The following is an 11,110-nucleotide window of genomic DNA, read 5'->3' as shown; positions in this document are numbered from 1 at the left end:
GAACCTGACACTGGCCCTGGTTTACATAAACCTAGCTAAACAGGTGAGGCGCCCCTACCCCCAGGTAAGTAATATATGAATATGAGGTAATGAAATATGAAATAAAATGCATTGTATGAACTTAGGAATAAACACTTTTTGTTTACTGTGTGAGTTCACTGTTATCAATAGTCATTAATAAACACAACCTTTTCCATTTAAAGATAACCTAAATCAGTGATCGTCAACTGGCGGCCCGCGGGTCAGATCCGGCCCACAAAAGCTTTTAGTCTGGCCCGCAGAATAATCACGAATTCAGAAATGTAAAGAGGAAAACATGCGTTTACAGCAGGTAACATTACACAGGTAGAGCGCAAACCCAGCCCCTGTATTTGCATCTCTATTCACATGCCGGGATTCTGTACAGAGATGCCCGCGCTCCGCACACACAGCTGTACGGTGGCCGACAGGGGAAAATGCCCTGCAACTTAAGAAAACACACGCAAATAGACAAAACACAAGCAAATTAAGAAAACAACTTCATTAATTTGACAACATATGTGCAGCATTCAGCAAACGCACTGCAAATACAACAACACAACCAAATACATAAACGCGCTGCAAATACACACAACACAACCAAATACATAAACGCACTGCTAATATGAAACGATGCAAAAAGAAAAGCACACAAACCCAGAAAACAAATGCAACAAAAAAACGCAGCATCCAGATTACACAACGGAAGTTCTCCAGACCTCTAGGGGGAGCAGCTAGTGGAACAGCTTGATTTTCGACCTCACGGGGAGGGAGGGAGGGAGGGAGGGAGAGAGAGAGAGAGAGAGAGAGAGAGAGAGAGAGAGAGAGAGAGAGAGAGACTGTAAATATTAAGTCTATGTTTGAGATATGTTTTCTCTCGTTTGGTGGGTGTGTCTCCTCAGGTCACAGATATCAATCAGCAGAGACGTCTGTAAACTCGTGGTGATAAAACATTTAAAACTGCATCAGCGTTTAACGTTGACGTTTGTTTAAGCCACATGAGAGGGTTTAATTTCGAGGTCCGAAATTACTGAAGGCCTCCTCAAGTGTAATATTGTGATTATACAACAACGGTTACCAACAAAATAAGTGATCAATATGTATTCATATTGTGGAGCAATTCGCTCTTGAAATACAAAAAACAGACAGGATTTATAGTCCCTCCCTGTTTAGTAAACCACCAACATTACCGTGGGATTTATCAAACTGAATAAATCCTGCTCGCACATAAACACAAAACTGCTTTACTAACTCCAACGTGTTGTAAGTAAGACATCTGCTGAAAAAGTTATTGTATTCATCAGCATGATTGCCGTACTGTTTAGTTCACAAACATCCAACACACCAAAGTACAAACACACAGCGGACCAGACGCAAGCTTTTATTTTGAAAAGCCGAAGCTCGGGGACGGCACCAGCCGGGAGGGCATGAGACGGGAGCATAGACTGTATATTAATATATTATGTTAATAATAATAATAATAATAATAATAATAATAATATGAATTTAATATTGGTTAATAACGGTCGAAAATCAAGCTGTTCCACTAGCTGCTCCCTCTAGAGGTCTGGAGAACTTCCGTTGTGTAATCTGGATGCAGCGTTTTTTTGTTGCATTTGTTTTCTGGGTTTGTGTGCTTTTCTTTTTGCATCGTTTCATATTTGCAGCGCGTTTATCTATTTGGTTGTGTTGTGTGTATTTGCAGTGCGTTTATGTATTTGGTTGTGTTGTGTGTATTTGCAGTACGTTTGCTGAATGCTGCGCATGTGTTGTCAAATTAATGAAGTTGTTTTTCTTTTTGCATCACTTCTTTTTTTGGGGTTTGCGTGCTTTTCTTTTTGCATCGTTTTTTATTTGCAATGCGTTTATCTATTTGGTTGTGTTGTGGTATTTGCAGTGCATTTGCTGAATGCTGCACATGTGTTGTCAATTTAATGAAGTTGTTTTCTTAATTTGCTTGTGTTTTGTCTATTTGCGTGTGTTTTCTTAAGTTGCAGGGCGTTTGCCCCTGTCGGCCACCGTACAGCTGAGCCGAGATGTGTGTGAGTTAAAACACGCAGTACCTGACTGGGAACGATAGAAAGAGGATTACCAACGGCCGCTGGGGCAGATCAACTCACGCTAGTCTCGTTACTGTAAATAGGCTACAATAAAACCTTTGTGAGTAAAAAGTAAATATCTTATCAATGCACTCACCTGTATAGACTGGCATAAACATGTAGAAAGCAATATTTCAATCTGCTCGGTCTGCTCAGTCCACCGCGCTGTTTTATGCGAACACAGCTCTACTCTGCAAATAGAGAATTTTTACAAACAAACTAAAACAAAAGGTGTCTGTTTGTAGTCTAACTGTTTATCTTAGTTTGCTGGGAATCTTGAAATTTGGACAAATTCTTATAAATTTAACTGCCGGCTGAACGAACCGTCCTCTCCGCTGGAGCTGTAAATCTATGGATGTATTAAGACCAAAACATATACATGTGGCTACTTAATATGCATGTGAATGACGCGACCATTATGTTTGCGTTCTTCATTCTTGATGATGATGCTGGTTGTATTATTTTGCAACAACATCGTTTCATTGCAAATGGGCATAGGTGACGAATGCATAGCCTGCTTATCTGTCCATTCATCATTAAAGCTGGGCTTTTCCACGTCAACTTTTCGCTTCAGCCTCTTTGACAGTGACATTCTTACCGGACAACAGCCGTTTCTTTCTGCAAGCATTTTCCACCAATCAGGACGCTGCATACTACAACCATATTTCCCAATCACAGACTTTAACCATCACTCCTCAGTGAACTGCCTAATAGTCTGAGATCTTTTTCTAGTTAAAGAGCCAGTTATCATTATGGAGTTTCCATGTTTTTTAGGAGTTTGCTCACACTAATACATGTAAAAAAAAATAAATGAAAAAAAAATAAAATAAAATATATATATATATATATATATATATATATATATATATAGCATTTGGAACAAAAATAGGCGTATTAGGAAGTCCGGCCCCCGGAGTGTCTGCTTAGAAAAATTCTGGCCCTTGGAAAAATGTAGTTGATGACCCCTGACCTAAATCATAAGAAACAAGCATGCTATTGCTTTCAGTGACACTGTTTAGGCTACTTTATAGGGGTGTCACAATTCTCCAAATCCTCGATTTGATTACATTTTCGATTCTAAGGTCATGGTTCGATTTGATTCTCGATTTTTACATTTATTTTAGGGCTGTCAAAATAATGCGTTTATTTCGATTAATTAATCTGAGAAAAAATAACGCATTAAAAAAAATAACGCAGATTAATCCATTCCATCTTGAACTTTGACCCAGAGCCGTTCTAGCCACCATTCAACTGTAAAATGAAGGAGGGAGATGAGAATGCGCTGCCTGGATCATTAATTGGAACATTTACTTATAAAAATCTTCTTCCTGAATAGGGTTGGGTACCGAAATCCAGTTCTAATACAGCACAGGTGCCTTCACGACCTGTATCTACCAGACCGAATAACAACGCGGATTTCGGCGCCTCATTTCGGTGCCACTGATATGTCTGCGTTTCTCTCTGATGCTCTGAAACGGACGTTACAGGCAACAGAAACATCGCTGCACGTGATGATAGTTAACACTACACTCAACAGCAGCTAACGTTAGCCTACCGCTAGCTAGTAGCTGGATGAAACACGGTTACAATGCTGACAGCTAAAGCTAAACAGTGTAAAGTGTGCTGCCGTTGTCGGAAAAACACAGACGGTGCGTTCAATGAAACTGGTAACCTACAGCCTCGTGGTGCATTCAAAGTTGTTGTTAAAGGCCGTTTTCCCATCTGGTGGTTGTTTTTCTCATTCAACAGCAATTTACTAGTGAAATAAGTTATTGTTATAGTTATTACTATATTATTAAATCATTTAATTTTGACCATATGGCCTTAGCAATAAACAAGCCGTTCTTTAATGTTGCCGACTGTTGTTTAGTACCCTTCTTTTTTTTTTTTTTTCTTTTTACTTTCTTAAAAAGTATCGGTTAAGGCACCGGGCAAAATTATGTATGTGATTAATTTAGATTAATTAATCACAGAGTATGTAATTAATTAGATACATTTTTTTAATCGATTGACAGCCCTAATTTAATTATTTTTTTTTTTTTTTAAATCTGTTTATTGATGGAAATTGCACAGGAAATACATAGAATAAAGTGTGTATCAGTATAAAAAATATTTTTTTTTCCCAACATCCGTCATAAACATCATTCATCAAAATTAATTAATAGTAAAGTAAAATCTAAAATCAAATGTAAAATTAAAAACACACAAAATAAAGATTTATAAAAAAATAAAAAATAAAAATAAAAAAGGGGGGGACGGGGACATCAAGGCATCATATCGAAATGCCACAGTAATGCCTGTGCATTCTCAAAAAAGAAAGAAGAAAAAAGTGGAAATGCAAGGTAGATCATATGGGTTCGGACTCCAGTCCTTTTAAGTTCTGAAAGTAGGTAATGATGGGTTGCCATCTCAAGTAAAAGTTTTTCATTGACCCTCTCAATGTAAATTTAACTTAAGAAAAAGCACAACATCCTCCAGCCAACGGGTTAGTGATGGAAGTGTGGTGGATTTCCACCCTAGAAGGATTCTACGGCGGGCAAGCAGAGAGGTAAATGCAATAACATCGGACTGGGCTCTAGTAACTGTTTCTGAGAGGATACCAAATATCGCAATCAAGGGGTTCGGTTCGATGGTTATATTGAGAGCCTCAGATAAAATTTTGAACACTCCCGACCAATATATTTCAAGGGAAGGACAGGACCAAAAAGCGTGAGTAAGATTAGCAGGGGAAAAAGAACACCTGCTACAGCTTGCATCAGCTCCTGGGTATATTTCAGCTAGCTTAGCTTTACTGTAATGTGCTCTATGTAGCACTTTAAACTGAACAAGTGCCAAGCGGACACAGGATGAAGATGAATTGACTCTCGTCAGTGCACCCTCCCAGTACTCTCCCAGATCAACTCCCAGCTAGACCGAATCCTGGCTAGGTTATGGTTCTCCAAAGAGATTATTTTCTGATACAATACAGACCACAATCCTTTTCCTGGCTTTATAAGAGTTAACTCCTCCCAGGATTCACGTGCTGGTAGGGTGGGGAAGGAAGAGTAGCAGATTTTGAGAAAATGTCGAATTTGAAGATATTGAAAAAACAGGTTATGAAGTCTCTGTAGATTTTCATAACTGTCTAGGACTTTAGAGTTGTAAAGGTCTTGAAAAGAATAAATACCCCTCTTCCACCACTCCATAAAGGACGAATCCATAGTAGATGGAGGAAATAGGTGTTTTTTATGAATGGGGCCAAGGATAGAGGCAGAAACAAATTTGTAGTGAGAGCGAAATTGGTTCCAAATCTTAAGAGTGGATAGCACTATAGGATGGGAGGTGAAGCGAGAAGGTCTTAGAGGTAAAGAAGAATAAATTAAAGCTCTAAGGCTAGAGCGCTGACATGACTGTTCCTCTAGAACACACCAGATTGTACGAGGAGAGTGTAACCAAAAAAGTATCTTTTGGATATTTGCAACCCAGTAGTAATGGATGAAACTGGGCAAAGCGAGTCCACCAACTCTACGTTGCCTTTGTAAAAGGTTCTTCTTAACTCTAGGGGCTTTATTGTCTACCGAAAGTAGCTTGTCAATGTCAGTTATCAATTGAAATATAGAAGAAACAAATGTGCATTGTCCAAAAAAGTAACTTAAGCTAAAACAACAAGCTGCTGATTACTGCATTATATTCTGTTATATTTTTATATTTTGAATTGTCACCTGCCACCTTCATTTAGTTTCCCTTCATATAAATAAAGACATTTCCACCATACATTGGTGCAGAAAATGTCTCCAGACCCCCAGACCCCCCCACTGATATATTTCAGCATGAATATTTATTCATAATACTGTTAAAATATCTTTTCATCTTGTTCTCATGCTCAAAGTGTGTCACAATCTGAGCCCCAATTTATTTATTTATCTCCACCGGTAACGTTAGTTAGTAGGCTATATTAGAGACCCCCACGAAGCTCAGATTATAACTCGAACCCTGCTGATGTTAAAGTGAAAAAAAAAAACATGGTAAAAACCATGCCAAGTCAGCCTTAAATTGGTAACCCCATGACAAGACGGATGCTGTATGATTATAGCTTTTAGTTAAATAATACGTTATACATAACTGGGCAATTTAACTTGTGTTGGTGTCATATTAGTTTAAGCATTAGCCTATGATCTGCTTTTCTGTCGTCAGAGTCCATCTTGCCAATCAGTTTTTTCAATCAGTCACAGATAGCTAAGAATACATATGATTACTCAATTTTAATGATGTTTATAGCTTAATGAGAGTAGACAGCATGATAGGAAATTTAAAAGTCTGAGAATATCCTAGATGTAAGGCTACAAAGACAAGAAGCATACATGTTACCTTAAGATCTCTTTGACCTCTAATTCAAGGAAAGTATTTATGGTAATTTTAAAATATAAAAAAGTGGAATAGGTTACTTGATTAGGATACTAATTATAAGAAAATCACATTCATCTTTTATTAATTATTTCAGGAAATAATGAGGAAACTACTCCAAAAATCACTGAAGCAGAAGCAGATAGTGAAGAGGAGAGGATGAGAAAGGTTTATCTGGAGGGGTTGTTTACATCACTCGATGCAGATTTTCAGGCGGGCAGTTTCACTGAGGAGTGGGCAGATAATAGCTTCTCCCGACAAGAATGTCGCTCAAATGAACGAAAAGGATGAGGGCATGGTGATGAGTGCTAACGACAGTGATGAGGATGATGAGAGGGATGCTACCTATGTACCAGAGGATGGGGATGATAATGATGAAGATGATGATAATATCAATCAGAGCGCCCAAATAATTTTTCAAGAGCAGTCCGCAGCTGAAGGTGAACATAGTAAGGTTCCACGGATGGGGAAGTCTTGTGGTCCAATATGTAGGAAGAAATGCATTACAAAAATTACAAAGGATCAAAGGAGACAGATATTTACAGGCTATTGGAATATGTCCTACAGTGAGAAAAATAACTTTATTTTCCACATGGTCTCACAGCGCCAGACCATGTACCACACCTCAGCTGTTCCTAGCAGACGAACCAGGTCACTCAGCTACCATCTGAATAATGACCTCTGCCAGCAACAGGAAGTCTGTAAGACAACATTTTTAACAACTTTGAGCTATCATCCAAAACATTATAGCCTGATAGCTACTGTCATTGGCAATACAGTCTCCTCTCAAGTATAACACCACCACAAGAACGCAGAGGCAGACATACTCCCACCAATAAAATTGACATGGCTCCAATATTTGACCACATTGAATCGTTTAACCCCACTTCCAGCCATTACAGACGTGAGCATGCCCCACATAGGAGGTACCTGCTACGTGACGTCAGCATTCAGTTAATGTACAAAGAGTACAAGGAAAAGAAGTCTCTCAAATGTTCCTATGAAACGTATCTGCTAAGTGACGTCAGCATTCAGTTAATGTACAAAGAGTACAAGGAAAAGAAGTCTCTCAAATGTTCCTATGAAACATATCGGAAGGCTGTGAAGGAGAGGAACATTAGTTTCACTAAGCTGGGTGAAGAGGAGTGTGAAAATTGCTTAAGGCAAGATGCCCACTTCAGAGCAGAGCACCCGGCTGAAGCCAGCATTCAGGAATGTCACCCCTGTCAAAAGTGGGAGGAGCACAAGAAGAGAGCAGAGAGAGGAAGGCATCACTACAGGTTGGATGCAGAAAGGCAAGATCTGATGACCTCTCAATCCGCAGTGTTGACCTCCAGAAAGTCATAATGCTGCCCCGAATGCCTAGGGTGAAGACTGCTGTCTTTACAAAACGCATCATGGCCTTCCATGAAACCTTCGCCAGTGTGGGGAAAAAGTAATCTTCCAAGAAGAACAGCCTTTAAGTAATATGGCACGAAGGCATTGCTGGAAGGAAGGCAGAGGAAGTGACTTCAGCTTTTGTAACAGCACTTAATCAGGAGCGGGAGGTGAAACATATCATTTACTGGGTTGACAACTGCACTGCACAGAACAAGAACTGGTGCCTCCTTACTACTTTAGTCACTGTGGTAAATGACGCTACGACCCCACTTGAGGATGTAACTTTAAAGTACTTTGAACCAGGCCACACCTTCATGAGCGCAGACAGTTTCCACCATGGCGTGGAGAAAGAGATGAGGAAGCGGCCTGGAGGTGCTGTCCTGTATTTTGAAGATTTTAAGAACGTCATCGCCTGCTCCAATTCTGGGAAAGTCAATGTGGTGGAGATGCAGAGTAGACACATCCTGGGATGGAGGGCTGGCCACTCACTGGCTAAACTAAAGAAGGCACCAAATCTGTCTGTCATGGCTGTTATTCAGCTGAAGAGGGGATCAAGAGAGATGTTCTTCAAACTCTCACATGATGAAGAGAAGTTCACAAAAGTGGACTTCATCATGAAGAAGGTAAGAGAGAATAATAGTAAGAGTAAAATGATTGTTAGTATGTGATTATTTGTCACATACAGAGTTATAAACAGTGTACAACTTGCAGTGAAATTTAAATTCTGTTTTACTCTAGGTGACTCTGGAGTATTCAAAACAGCTGCGCCCTGGAGACAAGGGGATAGAAAAGGAGAAGAAGTCGGACATAATTTCCAAGCTCTGCCCAATGATGCCCCTCAACCGCCGTCAGTTTTGGGAGAACCTGGCTGAGGAGGACTGATCAAACCACAGACATGCAAACAAACGTGCACACACAGGCACTCACATGCACATACCTACGTATACCTACATTAACTACTTGTTGTCCTATTGTTTTTGTTTAAAAGAATGTTGTTAAAACTAATGTTGATTTTAAAAAATGATTTTAAAGCATTCTGGGTTTACAGAAACCGTTAGTTTTGGGGCAGAGGAGGAATTAACAAACTGTCTTTGGGACTAACACCCACATACTTACAGACAGAAACACACACACACATTTTTACAATTTATTATTGTTATTTATTTGTTATTATTTATTTTTTTATTTAGTCCACTTAAAGGTCTTTCCATGAAGTTTCAATCCAGCCCAGTGTTGTTGTTAGTGATATTGGTGTAAGTCCATAAGAGTTCGCCAGGCACCTGTAGATGTTAGCGAGTGGTTGTGACCACAGTATGTGGCTGTATGTGGCTATGTGTCCTCTGAGACCCTCACTGTCCCACAGTCAGTCCGCTCCCACTCCAGTGATACTCATGTTTGAACAAAAAGGTCATTCAAATCCAGCCAATCTGACCAGACACCAAAACCAGCAGATTGGGTGTCAAGTTTCCCACTGGGATTTCTTTTGAATCCAAGTAAGTGGGGCTCTGACTCCCTGGCTAGTGGGACCTTGTATCTCCTTAAAACCAGGAACAGGGAGGATCTAGCAGCTCCCTCACACTGGGAAAATAATGTCGCTGGTGCTGTGTGTGTTAAGTCCAAACCACTTTCGCACTAAGCTTACTGTTTTGTTATTCATTTCAATTAGCACTTTCTGTTGGATATGAACGTTAGAGAACATGTTGCACTTTAGACAGCGCCACTTGTCTAATAGCCTCCAACTTCATAGTCAGTGGTAGTGGTAGTCCCTGTATGTTAACTCTACTTGCTCCTTCCATTCTCCTGCAATGTTAATTTTGTGTCCAAGATAGGTGTATGTCTCATGAAGAGAATATACACATATAGGTTTTGTCCTTTCACCTACTGTGAACACTGGACATTTGTCAGATTTTAAACAGTATCACTGATTCCCTCCAATCCTCCTCTTGTACAGAAAAGCACATTTTGTTTCTTTAATCTCCAGGCCTAACCATTCCAGAAAAGAAACTGTCCTGACAAGCAACCTTGTTCTGTAATGAATTACATTTTAATTAAAATTAAAATGTTAATGAAACCCAACATATCAATATTTATTTATTGTGTAAAATGGTAATGATGCTTATGGAAATTATGATAATGAAGAAAATTTCTTTAAAGTCAATTTCTTACTGAGTAAATTCTCTTTGTGGTGAAAGGGGCATTGTGATAAAAGATTATTCTTAATCACGAGCCTTACTAGTGAGCAATTTCAACATTACAACTTGCAAACATCAATAAGGCTATTAAAGCTATTTAAAAAAAAAAGAAACATGTAAGAAACACAAAAAGAAAGTTGCATGAACACATTGACTTTGTAGATACTGCACTTTGCCTTTGCAATAGTGTTTTAGTTGTTTAAGGTCATCCAAAGGCAGAGTGCAGTATCTGCATTTTAGGGGTCAAAGGTCACATCAGTGGTCATGTTTTTTATCTATACAAAATGTCTTCCTAAGAAGACTTTACATAAATGCATTACCACTAATCTACCCATAACATGTTTGACTGGCTGGTATAAAAACTTTAAAGGCCTTTTTCTCAGTTTCTTTGTTTGCGTAGTTACTGCACTTAGCCTTTGTAGGGCAGTATGGGTAATGTATTGACCATATTGCCAATTTGCCTTCGAACATAACTTTAAAGTGTAGTGTTAATTAAAAAAAAGTAAAGAAAAAAGAGGTGTAGTGTTTATGATTGTTAATGTGGTTCTTAGAGGAACCCTGTTCATATGGAGGGGGGTGTTACGACCCCTCCCTTTTGCTGTTGGCTTCTCTGGCTTTCCTGACTGATGCTACGTTTACACGTGGCCGGCTATTTTCATAAACGGACATTTCAACCTCTCTGTTTTCAAAAATAACATCGTGCACAGCTGTCAGTTTTCAGAAAAGTGTTCGTTTACATGTACCCGTGTGTGTGTATATATATATATATATGCCGTCAAGAGCATGCCAAACCTGTAGGTGGCAGTGTAACGAGAAGTTCAAGCCCACATTAGCCAATGAGAATCCCGAAAATAGCAACAACAGCAACGAATCACTTCCTCTCTCTTCTCTTCCTCACTTCCTCGGCTGCCTAAACCTCTGTTTGTCTCAGTTTACATGCAAGAAAGAAAGAATCGTTTTCAGAGGCGAATGTCTCAGTTTTTCAAAATAACCACGTACGTGTAAACAGGGCCTGAGCTGGCAGCTTGGGAGGGTTCT

This window comes from Sander lucioperca, chromosome 3, assembly GCF_008315115.2.
Source record: "Sander lucioperca isolate FBNREF2018 chromosome 3, SLUC_FBN_1.2, whole genome shotgun sequence".
NCBI classification, from domain to species: domain Eukaryota; kingdom Metazoa; phylum Chordata; class Actinopteri; order Perciformes; family Percidae; genus Sander; species Sander lucioperca.
This window is presented reverse-complemented; position numbering follows the sequence as displayed.